Source organism: Salvelinus alpinus, chromosome 28, assembly GCF_045679555.1.
Source record: "Salvelinus alpinus chromosome 28, SLU_Salpinus.1, whole genome shotgun sequence".
Lineage (NCBI taxonomy): Eukaryota > Metazoa > Chordata > Actinopteri > Salmoniformes > Salmonidae > Salvelinus > Salvelinus alpinus.
Window position 1 is genome coordinate 30061013 of NC_092113.1, and position 15107 is coordinate 30076119.

Genomic DNA, 15107 nt, shown 5'->3' on the forward strand with positions numbered 1-15107 from the left:
ATGGAATACATCATTTTTCCCCTCTTCAATCTACACACAATACCCCCCACAGGTTTTTAGAAATGTTTGCAAATTTATAAAAACTAGAAAGCTGATATCACATTTACATAAGTATTCAGACCCTTTACTCAATACTGTGTTGAAGCACCTTGGCAGCGATTACAGCCTTGAGTCTTCTTGGGTATGACGCTACAAGCTTGGCACACCTGTGTTTGGGGAGTTTCTCCCATTCTTCTCTGCAGATCCTCTCAAGCTCTGTCAGGTTGGATGGGGAGTGTTGCTGCACAGCTATTTTCAGGTCTCTCTATAGATGTTCGACCGGGCTCTGGCTGGCCTACTCAAGGACATTCAGAGACTTGTCTCGAAGCCAGTCCTGTGTTGTCTTGGTTGTGTGCTTATGATCGTTGTCCTGTGAATCTTCGCCTCAAATCAAATTTTATTGGTCACATACACATGGTTAGCCGATGTTATTGTGAGTGTAGCGAAATGCTTGTGCTTCTAGTTTCCGACAGTGCAGCAATATCTAACATGTCATCTAACAATTCCACAATAACTACCTAATACACACAAATCTAAGTAAAGGAATGGAATAAGAATATATACATATAAGTATATGGATGAGCAATGACAGAGCGGCATAGGCAAAATGCAATAGATGGTATAAAATATAGTATATACATGGGAGATGAGTAATGCAACATATGTAAACATTATTTAAGTTACTAGTGATCCATTTATTAAAGTGGCCAGTGTTTTTCAGTCTCTCGGTCCCAGCTTGGTGTACCTGTACTTACCCCACCTTCTGGATGGTAGCGGGGTGAACAGGCAGTGGCTCGGGTGGTTGTTGTCCTTGATTATCTTTTTGCCCTTCCTGTGACATCGGGTGCTGTAGGTGTCCTGGAGGGCAGCTAGTTTGCCCCTGGTGATGCGTTGTGCAAACCACAACACCAGTGGGGGAATTCGAGTTTTATACATGGGGTGGCCAAGGCTACTTCAGGGGGTCCATAGACCATGACAGAAAATGTGTGTGTCTTCTAGGCAGAGTTCCGCTGTCCATTGTCTTTTCTTTTTATTGGCCAGTTTGAGATATGTATTTTTCTTTGCATCTCTGCCTAGAAGGCCAGCATCCCAGAGTCGCCTCTTCACTGTTGACGTTGAGACTGGTATTTTGCGGGTACTATTTAATTAAGCTGCCTGTTGAGGACTTGCAAGGTGTCTGTTTCTCAAACTAAACACTCTAATGTACTTGTTCTCTTGCTCAGTTGTGCACCGGGGCCTCCCGCTCCTCTTTCTATTCTGGTTAGTGCCAGTTTGCTCTTTTCTGTGAAGGGAGTAGACACAGCGTTGTACGACATCTTCAGTTACTTGGCAGTTTTTCGCATGGAATAGACTTCATTTCTCAGAACAAGAATAGACTGACGAGTTTCAAAAGAAACGTCTTTGTTTCTGGCTATTTTGAGCCTGTAATCGAACCCACAAATGCTGATGCTCCAGATACTCAACTAGTCTAAAGAGGGACAGTTTTATTGCTTCATTAATCAGAACAGCAGTTTTCAGCTGTGCTAACATAGTTGCAAAAGGGTTTTCTAATGATCAATTAGTCTTTTAAAATGATAAGCTTGGATTAGCTAACACAACGTGCCATTGGAACACAGGAGTGATGGTTGCTGATAATGGGCCTCTGTACGCCTATGTAGATATTCCATAAAAAATCTGCCATTTCGAGCTACAATAGTCATTTACAACATTAATAATGTCTACACTGTATTTCTGATCAATTTGATGTTATTTTAATGGACAAAATATTTGCTTTTCTTTCAAAAACAAGGATATTTCTAACTGACCCCAAACTTTTGAACGGTAGTGTAAATTGCATACTTTTTTTACAAAAAAGTACATTTACAAAAAAACACACTGCAATTTGACATACCAGGTATCAAGCAGAAATGGACTTGAAAAATACAAATACATTTAGTGCCCATCAATATTACAAACTTACAGTATCATATTTATGCTCATATATTATGTTAACTAATAGCAAAGAAAAGTTGGGGAATTGGCCTAATCAGGACCAAATTAAATCTGTGTGACATGATACCCTTTGGATTTATCATTTCAGAATGTCAGTGTACTAGCTAGTACACAGTGCAGATTTTAATCATGACCAGAGGGACCGCCTAAGTGCCAAATTATCCTAGGTAGATTTAAAACAGCATAATTCTGCGGATCTGGTGAGAACTGGCTAAATGTTTCACAAACTCATCCATGTTGAGGGAGCGTGCCCTTCTTGACTCAACACTGAGAACTCAGAGTTGACTTAACCTGTCATCAACCATTGTTGTCCTAAAGTGAGTTTTAAAGCTGAGAAGCTTCTCTCGTAAGACGCACTGCTGACTGGTGTAACAACAGTAATCTTACAAAGTCGAAATAGCTCATGGAAGACCTCTTTATAAGGTTCTAGAAACACAACAAAGTCAAGGAGAGTAGACGGTCTGTCCCTTCCACTTTTCTCTCTCCTATCGCTTGGTTTGATAAACCTCATGTTTGAGGTTCTCTCAATCTGAGTCAAAGGTCTAAGCAAAGGCAAACAGAGGCTCCTCATTCAAGAATGTTGTACTCTTTGTACTCTGGACCCATTGCATTATCTCGCAATTCTTTGAAAAATGCCTCTGCAGCTCAGCTGTGAGACTGTCAAGCACCTGATAAAAGACAGCTCTTTGGAAGCTCTCACCATCACTTTGGTCACTATTTTTCTGTCCTACAGTGTTCATAATCAATGAGTCGTGAAATCTTAAGCTTGTTTTAGGCTGTCTTTTACACACTGTTTGTACACTTATTTTGCAGTGCTCTGCAATCTCTTCAACCTCTTTCCATAGTTCTCCAAAGTATCCCTCACTTCTGTAGTCCTGTAATGTGTCTAAGGGCACCTACTAGAGCCACAGCCCTTGCTAGGTCAAGAGAGCTTGATTGGAGTATGTCAGAAGGACATTTGGTATCACCAAGCACTTTACAAAAGGTAACCAAAATCCCTATGAAATGTAAATCTATCTGAGAAAGAAGGCCCCTTGCCTCCACTGATCTATCACCACTATTTTCAAGTGTGATATCCTGTGGCACTCTCAGAACTGCTGGAAGCCTGTCCCTCAGATTACGGCATGCCATGTATCTGCATGCCCACCTTACATCCGTAGGTCTCTGTAGTTCCCTGGGCTGCTGCTGTGGATACAGCTCTTTCTGAACTGCAAGCCACTTGAGATGAACGTATGAGCCAGATACAAAGTTATAAAGCTTCTGTAGGAGAGCAAAAAAGTTAACCGCCTCAGGCACTGATTTTACAGCATCGACAAGAACCAATTTCAAACAATGTGCATTACAGTGCACATAAAATGCAAATCTTGCACTGTTTTTAATCCGTGCAGACACACCAGAATGCTTTCCGCTCATGACGAATGCACCGTCATAGCCTTGCCCCACAAGATTATTTCTGTAGTCCAGACCATGTTTTTCAAGGCAATCAATTATCATTTTTGTGAGACCTGCTGCATCTAAGCTTTCAGCTGACAAAGTGTAAAAAGTTTTCGTAGATGGTCCCGTTGTAATAGTACCCCACAACTAAAGACATTTGTTATTTTTTCTTTAACTCTTTGGTTTCATCTGCAATTACACTAAACACTTCACTTTCTTTTACTTCTCTTATTACTTCACTTTGGATCATCTCAGCTAAGCCCTCAAGAACCTCGTTCTGGATTTGGTGGCTTGTGTAATTAGCATTGCCACATGCATTCATCCTTTTCTCTATGAGAGGGTCATGCTTTGCTATTTCTTCTAAGATTGTCAAAATATTACCCTTGTTGTGAGAGTCATCGATGACCTCTGCGCTATATTTTGAGTGGCAGTTAATAGGAGCACATCTACAATTGTTTTAATGTAAGTAGAGTTTTCCTCCACTTTCTTTTTCCAGTCCTCATTTATGACATCTAACATTGATGAGATGCTGTCAATAGCCGTTTTATGCTGACTCCGAGCATACATAGCATTGATATGATGCTCTGCCTTCGAATGGAGCTTAAACCCAGAATCTGTAAACAGCACATTTTTCCAGTTACAAAAACCTGACTGTGATGTGAAGGCAGATTCAGGTGTATTGGGCAGAGAAAAATGCTTATAGGCAAAACAATAAGTTGAATCTTCACTTACAGAATATTCGAGCAATGAATTGTCCTTATACCCGAAGCTGTTGAAAGCCCTTTTCCTAGTACCATGCTGAGTTCTGGGAAATGTTTTCAAACATGGCTGTACAGGACCCTCTTCTCTGGATCTTGAAACTTCTGAAACACACGTTAAATAATGTGTCATATCTCTATGGAAATGTATAATTAAGGGATCCACAAGATTAAATACTAACAGCTGCTAACTAAAATGTGTAGTTTAAAGTATAGGCCTGGCCTACCATTGGGTCCTTTTGGAACAGCATATCTGGTGCTTGATGCAGTTGGGAGGCGCTCAATGACATCTCCTGGCAGCTCTGGCTCACTGTCTTGCTCAGAGCCAGAGGTCTCTGTGTCATCCCTTGATACATCTATTACATTAAAATAACACAAGAACCATTAGTGTATAATCACAATAAAAATGCCACAGCCATCAAAATAAGAACACATGTGAATCAACAACCAACATTTTAAAGTGAGGCTTAATCTGACAAAATCATCTATTACAAGCTGAAGCATTCGCCAATCGCGAAAAGAACTTGTGGAGTTGTGGAAATATTCTCTCTTCTTCTGTATGTTCTGCTGTATCTCGCAACCAACGTTAATATTCTCTCTTCCTTGTCCTCGATTAAAAAAATGCACCACCGAACGTCAAAATAAATGCGTCATTCAACAATGAGATGTCAATCTCCCGGAGTGGCCAATCAGATGTCAGGGGTCCTCGGACACCCTTCTGGCTCCGCCCCTGCGCACCACCCTCTGGAGAGCCTTGCGGTTGTGGGCGGTGCAGTTACCAGACCAGGTGGTGATGCAGCCCGAAAAGATGCTCTCAATTGTGCATCTTTAAACGTTTGTGAGGGTTTTAGGTGACAAGCCAAATTTCTTCAGCGCTGTTGCCCTTTCTTCACCACACTGTCTGTGTGGGTGGACCATTTCAGTTTGTCCATTAATGTGTACACCGAGGAACTTAAAACTTTCCACCTTGTACACTGCTGTCCCATCGATGTGGATCGGGGGTGCTCCCTCTGCTGTTTCCTGAAGTCCACGACCAGTCTGAAGTCCTGAGTGCTCTGGAGCAGGTTTTCATCAAGGATCTCGCTGTACTTTGCTCCGTTCATCTTTCCCTCGATCCTGACTAGTCTCCCAGGCCCTGCCGCGGAAAAACATCCCCACAGTATGATGCTGCCAACATGCTTCACTGTAGGGATGGTGCCAGGTTTCCTCCAGACGTGACCCTTGGCATTCAGGCCAAAGAGTTCAATCTTGGTTTCATCAGACCAGAGAATCTTGCTTCTCATCGAGTCCTTTTGGCCAGCTCCAAACAGGCCGTCATGTGCCTTTTATTGAGGAGTTGCTTCCGTCTGGCCACTCTACCATAAAGGCCTGATTGGTAGAGTGCTGCAGAGATGGTTGTCCTTCTGGAAGGTTCTCCCATCACAGAGGAACTCTGGAGCTCTGTCAGAGTGACCATTGGGTTCTTGGTCACCTCTCTGACCAAGGCCCTTCTCCCCCGATTGCTCAGTTTGGCCGGGAAGCCAGCTCTAGGAAGAGTTTTGGTGGTTCCAAACTTCTTCCATTTAAGAATGATGGAGGCCACTGTGTTCTTGGGGACCTTCAATACTGCATAAATGTTTTGGTACCCTTCCCCAGAGCTGTGCCATGACACAATCCTGTCTCGGAGCTCTAAGGATCATTTCTTCAACCTCATGGCTTGGTTTTTGCTCTGACATGCAGTGTCAACTGTGCATGTCATTTAATCATTTAATCAATTTTAGAATAAGGCTGTAACATAACATGTGGAAAAAGGGAAGGGGTCTGAATACTTTCCAAATGCACTATGATTAATGAATTAATTGATTAAACTCAATCATTTCAAGTGATGACACAGGTTGGACTCAATCAATAACGACCCTAAGTTAGTCTCCAATGCCCTATACTTCTGCATGCATGTGTCTTTACAGGAAAGGCTCCTATCTTGTATGGTTTTGTGGTCATTGATTATTTTGACTTGGATGAGAGAACAAGGACTCAACAAAAACATGCATTCACGTACAACTGTGGAGACTTGTTAATTGGGGGGGTCATGTCCACCCGTCCCCAGTGAAAGTTGCACCCCTGGCAAAAAGAGTTGGGTAGGTGCTCTTCGGTACTGCAGGCAGCAGTGGTCCGGAGGGCATGGAGCAAAAGCCACTTCTCACAATGGTGTTTGTTTAATAAATTTAGATCAAAGCGAAAAGCCGCAAGAAGTAGTTTGGTGAGGGTGCTGCACATTTTTTCGCATGGGCCGACATATAATCCCCCCCACCCCCCAAATATTTGTTTTAATTGATTAAATAGTGCAGTGCAGCTTGCCTTAGCTTTACAAGTAATCATGTGTGTAGTGCTGGGGGAGAGTGAGGGAGTGCTCCATCACTTTTTTCAATTTGATTATACAGCGAAAATTCATTCTGATAATTTCTAAATAAATTATATTTAATTACCACAAAAATTCCATGAAAAACGATAGAATGACAAACCAAATAAATATGTAGGCTACAGCATTCTAGAGGTAGGTAAATGGTGATTCTTCCTGGGGAATGATGAACTGTAGGCCCATTGGAGGCTTGATAACTTCAGAATGTTAAAAACATTTTATACCTGTCTGCCTTGATGTTCATAAAACTCCACCAACCTGCTCTTGCGCAATGGAACCCAGAACAATATGTGACCACTTGGTTACAGCGACACCCTTCTGCTGAAGACACCCAAACCAGAGGGGCCACCATAAAGCCCAAGAGCCTGTTAGAGTAGGCTATGTCTAGTTGGGAAATTGGAAAAGTAAATTGGGCAAAGCTGGTGGTAATAATGCATTTAGGTTATAGTTTATTGAGATGCATGAATACACAACACCAAAATATTGATTTTACAGCTGTTTTAAAACGTATTACTTCAATTCTAAATAGTAATGATTTATGTTCACTACTTTGTCAATTGATTTGATGATGAAATCTATGCAAATAAATAATATGAATTGATAGTTCATCCCTCTGTTTCCTTTTATTCTGTATTAGGTATATTGTAACCATGTGTTCAAGCTAATCAAATCAAAGTTTCTTTAGCGCCGTCCTTTTAGAAGCACTCGTTTAAAATAACACTCATTAACATCTGTTGCCTAATAGTCCTACTCATCACGTATTATTATTATTATTATTACAAATAGAATATTATCACTTCTCACAATGCTGCTTGTTTAGTAATGTTAGATCAAAACTGAATCAAGGTCTTGCAAGATCACATAACGATTCATTAGTATTTTATATAACAGAACCGAATAGCATAGCAGGCCTATAACATTACTGTTACACCAAAAACACCTCATTTCTAAAGAGATTTTAGGATGGTTCGCTGAAGCTGAATAGTCATCAAAAAAATTATCATGGACAAAACTCAGAGCCACTATATATGCTTTGATTGAAAAACATAATACAAGAAAGGCTAATAGTTTGTTAACATCTGCTCTAATTTGATCACGAAACAGTAATTCAAGAAGATCGAAATGCATAGGCTATTCCTATGCATATGATTAGCCTACAGTGCAATTCATTAAACTGGACAGGATTATTTTACCGCACTAGTATTGCAACCAAAGGCATGCACGATTTATGCAATAAACTGAGATATATTAGTTACGAAATGTTTTTAGTCATGTATGCTACACTGTCCCGCGAATGCCCCCGCAAAATCATCCTAGTCCATCATTTGGATATTTTAAATATGGTTTACATTCGCTCTTTTGCAGGTTTTACTATATACTTTCTTCCATCCTAGCAAAATTAACTCATCTGCTTGCATGCGCCTCCCCTATATCATATCATGTTTTTGTACTTACTTCCCTTATGGAAAGAAAAGGGAAAGGGGGATACCTAGTCAGTTCTACAACTGAATGCATTCAACTGAAATGTGTCTTTCGCATTTGACCCAACCCCTGCACTTCGCTTTTCCACACGCTAACTTTTACTATACAACAAACTATTTGGGGATTCTATTTTTCTTTTTCATTTCAGTCTGGTATGAGAACGGTTGCCCCTATCTGCAAAAGCAGGGTGTCTGCGGAACGCTGAGTATCTTGGCTATTGATCGGTGCCTTCAAATCTTTAGTGTGATTTACTACCATGTGTGGGCATATCATTTATAAGGGCAGGCCAAACCGATGACCTCATTTCGAGATGACTGCTACCTACATTCCGGTTAGCGTTGTGAAGCATAAACAAAATAAATATGGATTACGTTGATACACACCGAAAGCCGGGACTCCACAGATCATGAGGATGTCTTATTTGTCTTCCTGTGAACTACCGTTATTTATCACCAACCCCGAGAGTCAAAATGTTCATTTTACACAATGTTTTCACCAATCATATTACAAGGTAAGCTTCACATTGGTCTGGTCTGTGTTTGAGCTATAGATACATGGGGGGTATCAAATTAATCCTTAGGTTGGTAGGAACAGATCTAGCCTATTGCCACTTAATGGCAACATCAAATGTTCACCAAGTGACTATATCTTTGCATATCAAAAATATGTTGCCTGCTTACGCCTGTATTGTAGGCATCCATTACACAGGGGATTGGCTACTATGGCACGTTGACAGTCTTGTAGCCAATGAGATAAGTTTCCAGGGATATGCAGTTGACCTGGGCTGGACAAAGCAAGAGGCACATCCAGTGTGCAAAAACAGTGCAATTATTTCATGCAGACACTTTGGAGAGATTAAAAGGACACGTGGTAGAAATTGTGTCTTCATACTGAACAAATAGCATTTGGAGAGGGTTAGGGACACTTGTAAATGTCCCATGACCACACCTGACACCACTTACTTAAACATCTGCCCATTTCTAGTTGTTAGGTCTATGAATTCCATTTTCTTTCTGATATTGTTCAACTGTTGTGGAAGCCATCTGTTTCCAGCTCTAGTCATCAATAATTCACTTATAGCTTGTCAAGGAAAGATGACTTTCAAAATAAAAAAACAACGGTTATTTTGTGTGTGCTTGATCTTGTGTATTCTTAACGATGTAACTCCTATCTTCTGATAATTTCCTCATAATCTCCCAGATGTCTTCTTTCCAAATATACCAAGTTTTTGCATGTCAGAATCATGTAATTACACATGAATAGCAGTTACTTTTGGGTATGTCTATTTAGGCGGAAATCTACATTTTGCCATTACATTTAAGAGGATATTAATATTGTCTACCGTCTAACAGTATCCTGTCCTCTATCCACCATTCATGTTGACAATAGTGGTACTGTAGGTGGATCGTTTGTCTAGATCTGCAATAGGCTTGCTATCAATCATACCACACATAAAAGCATTCAAAGCTGCATCAATTTTCATTATGAATCCACAAGAACAAATAGGAATAGCTGATAGGCAGCGGAGAGGCCAGGTGCATCATTGCGCATGAAAGAACAGTGAAAACATGAGACTCACAGAGCTCAAAAAGCTCCCCTATTGATCTTGTTTAGGGACAATACAATGATCCTACCTAGATTAGTCTACAACACCACAATGCAATGAATAATTGCATCATTGTTTTAAAGTGAGTAAAAAATTGTACTCCAGGCTACAGTGAAAATGTCATTTGAATAATGGTGAAAAAGCCCTGTGATTTGAATGTTTCATTCCATTTGGATCAATTGTTGGTCTATTCAACAATTTATAAGGTATAGAAAGCACGGGAGGAAGTGGAGGGGAGAACGGCTCATAATAATGGCCGGAAAGGCGCAAATGGAATGGCATCAAACACCTAGAAACCATGTGTTATATGTATTTGAGACCATTCCACCAATTCCGCTCCAGTCATTACCACAAGCCCGTTCTCCACAATTAAGGTGCCACCAACCTCCTGTGATAGAAAGGCATAGTAGCAGGCCAGTCTGGCTGTATTTTGTCTGTTGTGGATCATCATCATACCAAGTCTTCCTATAATAATGTGGCCACATATGCTGCTGGCAGACCCAGTTGTTCAGGAAAGCTTATCACCCGCCCTGCCTCTCCAATCCATGCGGGTATTTCTCGCGCACCAAGAACCGAATGCTTCAGTATAGGCTAAATATGAGTAATTTAACTTTTTAAATGTATTACCTCTTATATGTGGAATAAACACAAGCAGTCACAATGTTTTAATCTGATTAGGCTACTTCAAATGTCTCCTTAAGGCATGCGCATGTTCATCCAAAATATAATTCCAGCATCCTCAAAATGGTTTGACATTTACACCCTAAAGACTCTGGCAAGTGCACTAGTCCAGTGTCACTTTGATTATGCCTGCACATGTAAAAATAGGGACCACAATGGAAATAAGTCCCCAACTTTAATGTGCAATCCTGTTCACTTAGAAAAATATTTGTATTGTGTGTCTATATAGGTATTTTCTGACAAATAAAATCATTCAATCAATCCAAACTGTGCAGCGGCCATTTGATGAATGGAAATAGACATCTGTTACAAAACACCAAAAAGTTTAATGAAATTCAGAGATTGTCAAGTCAAGCCTTCAATATTGGATATGCCTACAAGGTAGGGAGGGATATATAACCCGTCTATATAAGGCAGGGGTGGGCAATTACAGACCTCGAGGGCCTGATTGGTGTCACAGTTTGGTCCTAGCTCCAGCTAACACACCTGACTCCAATAATCACATCATGATCTTCAATCATGATCTTCAGAATGCAATTTGATTAATCAGATGTGTTTGCTAGGGATGGAGAAAAAGTGTGACACCAATCAGGCCCTCGAGGACTGGAGTTGCCAACCCCTAATATAAGGTCTGAATACTTTCCGAATGCACTGTATGTCTATCTCTGATAGGCCTATACCCTTTCCTGGGTAGCTTAAGGCCAAGACAAAGAAGACAGTGGCAGAATAAATTCAAACACACCTGTGTTTCATCACAAAACCGGAGAGTAAAATCTGTCTGGTGAAGTCCACAAATCATATTGCATGTAACAAACAGTTACATGACCTATAGCATGCTCAAGCAAGTTAATGTTTCCACCATTTTCAGACAAGTAAACAACTATTGATTTAGAACCATGGAGAGTTAGGCTACGGCAAGTCACAAAGAAAACAGGAGCTGCCTCCAAGTTTTTTTTGTCCTAGGCTACCTGGCTAAAATGCTTGCTCGCTAGCCTAACTTCCTTTCATGGGCAACAATGAGCCAGCAAGTTAACATTAGCCTACTAGCTACATATTGAACTTCCATTATCTCAGGCACAATGTATGAATTTATGGTTGGATCAGAATCGCTGTTATAATCATTGGCCAGTACGGAGAATTAAGTAAAACCAAATCCCTATCCATGACTAATTTAGGAAAGGGACAATTTCAGTTAGCTAGCTAGCTAATTTCAGTTAGCTAGCTAGCTACCTGAGGAACAACCTAACGAGCTGCAACAATTACATTTTTTTCTGTCAATTAGGTTTGGTTTTTGATATGTGATTGGTGTGAAGCCAAATCCAAACTGGCTTCAATTTACACCATTTTTTGGTGCGCCAGGTCCATTCACAGTTGAGCTCGCTCAGTTTAGCTCAACACTGATTTGCTATTATTTGCTATTTTTTTTAATCAAGGGAGGCCAAATTCTTGCTAGCTTCCCTTGCATTCAATGCTACGGGCAGCAACAATATCATACTCTCTTTGACCAGACAGCATCAGATAGGCTACACATACAGAGACAGAAGGGTGCTGTTTCACTCGCTCGGCTGCTTTCTACAATGACGTATATTCAGCCTCTTGCGAATTGCAGGAAAATGATGAAACACAGAGATGAAAGACACATTTTATACTTGTTTTTGGCACATTTTACGGGGAAGCCTGGCTTCCCTTGGCATCCATGAAGTGTGAAGACATGAGACAATATCATGCAGATTCTAGGAGTTTTTTGCTTGTGAATTTTGCTTGTTTACTGGTTAATCTTGGGACTAACTTTTCCCCAAACCAATCTGCCTAAATCTGAATAGCTTTCAACTAGAAATTGTTGTTAGTTTCAAAGTGCGCATAATAAACATAGAGATAATGGTATGGGGGTATGGCATAGCCCACAATGGCAACTCTTTCCCCAAAAGTAGCAATGTCCATGGGATTCATGGACTAATCATGGGAATCAAATATCATATTTTCGAAAACTAAATTTATAATTAATTTTTTCACTGTAATTTCCTAGGCCAGGGTTTCCCAAACTCAGTCCTCAAATCAAAGTTTATTTGTCACGTGCGCCGAATACAACAGGTGTATGTACAGTGGGGCAAAAAAGTATTTAGTCAGCCACCAATTGTGCAAGTTCTCCCACTTAAAAAGATGAGAAAGGCCTGTAATTTTCATCATATGTACACTTCAACTATGACAGACAAAATGAGAAAAAAAAATCTAGAAAATCACATTGTAGGATTTTTTATGAATTTATTTGCAAATTTTGGTGGAAAATAAGTATTTGGTCAATAACAAAAGTTTATCTCAATACTTTGTTATATACCCTTTGTTGGCAATGACAGTGGTCAAACGTTTTCTGTAAGTCTTCACAAGGTTTTGACACACTGTTGCTGGTATTTTGGCCCATTCCTCCATGCAGATATCCTCTAGAGCAGTGATGTTTTGGGGCTGTTGCTGGTCAACACGGACTTTCAACTCCCTCCAAAGATTTTCTATGGGGTTGAGATCTGGAGACTGGCTAGGCCACTCCAGGACCTTGAAATGCTTCTTACGAAGCCACTCCTTCGTTGCCCGGGCGGTGTGTTTGGGATCATTGTCATGCTGAAAGACCCAGCCACGTTTCATCTTCAATGCCCTTGCTGATGGTAGGCTTTGTTACTTTGGTCCCAGCTCTCTGCAGGTCATTCACTGGGTGTGGTTCTGGGATTTTTGCTCACCGTTCTTGTGATCATTTTGACCCCACGGGGTGAGATCTTGCGTGGAGCCCCAGATCGAGGGAGATTATCAGTGGTCTTGTATGTCTTCCATTTCCTAATAATTGCTCCCACAGTTGATTTCTTCAAACCAAGCTGCTTACCTATTGCAGATTCAGTCTTCCCAGCCTGGTGCAGGTCTACAATTTTGTTTCTGGTGTCCTTTGACAGCTCTTTGGTCTTGGCCATAGTGGAGTTTGGAGTGTGACTGTTTGAGGTTGTGGACAGGTGTCTTTTATACGGATAACAAGTTCAAACAGGTGCCATTAATACAGGTAACGAGTGGAGGACAGAGGAGCCTCTTAAAGAAGAAGTTACAGGTCTGTGAGAGCCAGAAATCTTGCTTGTTTGTAGGTGACCAAATACTTATTTTCCACCATAATTTGCAAATAAATTCATTAAAAATCCTACAATGTGATTTTCTGGATTTTTTTTTCTCATTTTGTCTGTCATAGTTGAAGTGTACCTATGATGAAAATTACAGGCCTCTCTCATCTTTTTAAGTGGGAGAACTTGCACAATTGGTGGCTGACTAAATACTTTTTTGCCCCACTGTATACCTTACAGTGAAATGCTGAATTACAGGCCCTAACCAACAGTGCAGTTTTAAATTAGGTGAACAATAGATAAGGAAATAAGAAACAACAGTAAAAAGACAGTGAATAATAACAGTAGCAAGGCTATATACAGTAGCGAGGCTACATACAGGCACCGGTTAATCGGGCTAATTGAGGTAGTATGTACATGAATGTATAGTTAAAGTGACTATGTATATATGATAAACAGAGAGCAGCAGTAGCGTATTAGAGGGGTTGGCGGGTGGTGGGTGGCGGGTGGCGGGACACAATGCAGATAGTCCAGGTAGCCAATGTGTGGGGGCACCGGTTAGTCGGGCTAATTGAGGAAGTATGTACATGAATGTATAGTTAAAGTGACTATGCATATATGGTAAACAGAGAGTAGTAGCACTGTAAAGAGGCGTTAGGGGGGTGGCACACAATGCAAATACTCCGGGTAGCCATTTGATTACCTGTTCAGGAGTCTTATGGCTTGGGGGTAAAAGCTGTTGAGATGCCTTTTGGTCCTAGACTTGTCGCTCCGGTACCGCTTGCCATGTGGTAGTAGAGAGAACAGTCTATGACTGGGGTGGGTGGGGTCTTTGACAATTTTTAGGGCCTTCCTCTGACACCACCTGGTGTAGAGGTCCTGGATGGATGGCAGGCAGCTTAGCCCCAATGATGTACTGGGCCGTACGCACTACCCTCTGTAGTGCCTTGTGGTCGGAAGCTGAGCAGTTGCCGTACCAGGCAGTGATGCAACCAGTCAGGAAGCTCTCGATGTTGTAGCTGTAGAACCTTTTGAGGATCTGAGGACCCATGCCAAATCTTTTTAGTTTCCTGAGGGGGAATAGGCTTTGTCGTGCCCTCTTTATGACTGTCTTGATGTGTTTGGACCATTCTAGTTTGTTGGTGATGTGGACACCAAGGATCTTGAAGCTCTCAACCTGCTCCACTACAGCCCCGTTGATGAGAATGGGGGTGTGCTCGGTACTCCTTTTCCTGTAATCCACAATCATCTCCTTAGTCTTGGTTACGTTGAGGGAGAGGTTGATGTTCTGGCACCACCCGGCCAGGTTTCTGACCTCCTCCCCTATAGGCTGTCTCGTCGTTGTCGGTGATCAGGCCTACCACTGTTGTGTCGTCTGAAAACTTAATGATGGTGTTGGATTCATACCTGGCCACACAGTCGTGGGTGAACGCACCCCTGAGGGCCTCCAGTGTTAGGGATCAGCATGGCAGATGTGTTGCTACCTACACTCACCACCTGGGGGCGGCCCGTCAGGAAGTCCAGGATCCAGTTGCAGAGGGAGGAGTTTAGTCCCAGGATCCTTAGCTTAGTGATGAGCTTTGAGGGTACTATGGTGTTAAACGCTGAGCTGTAGTCAATGAATA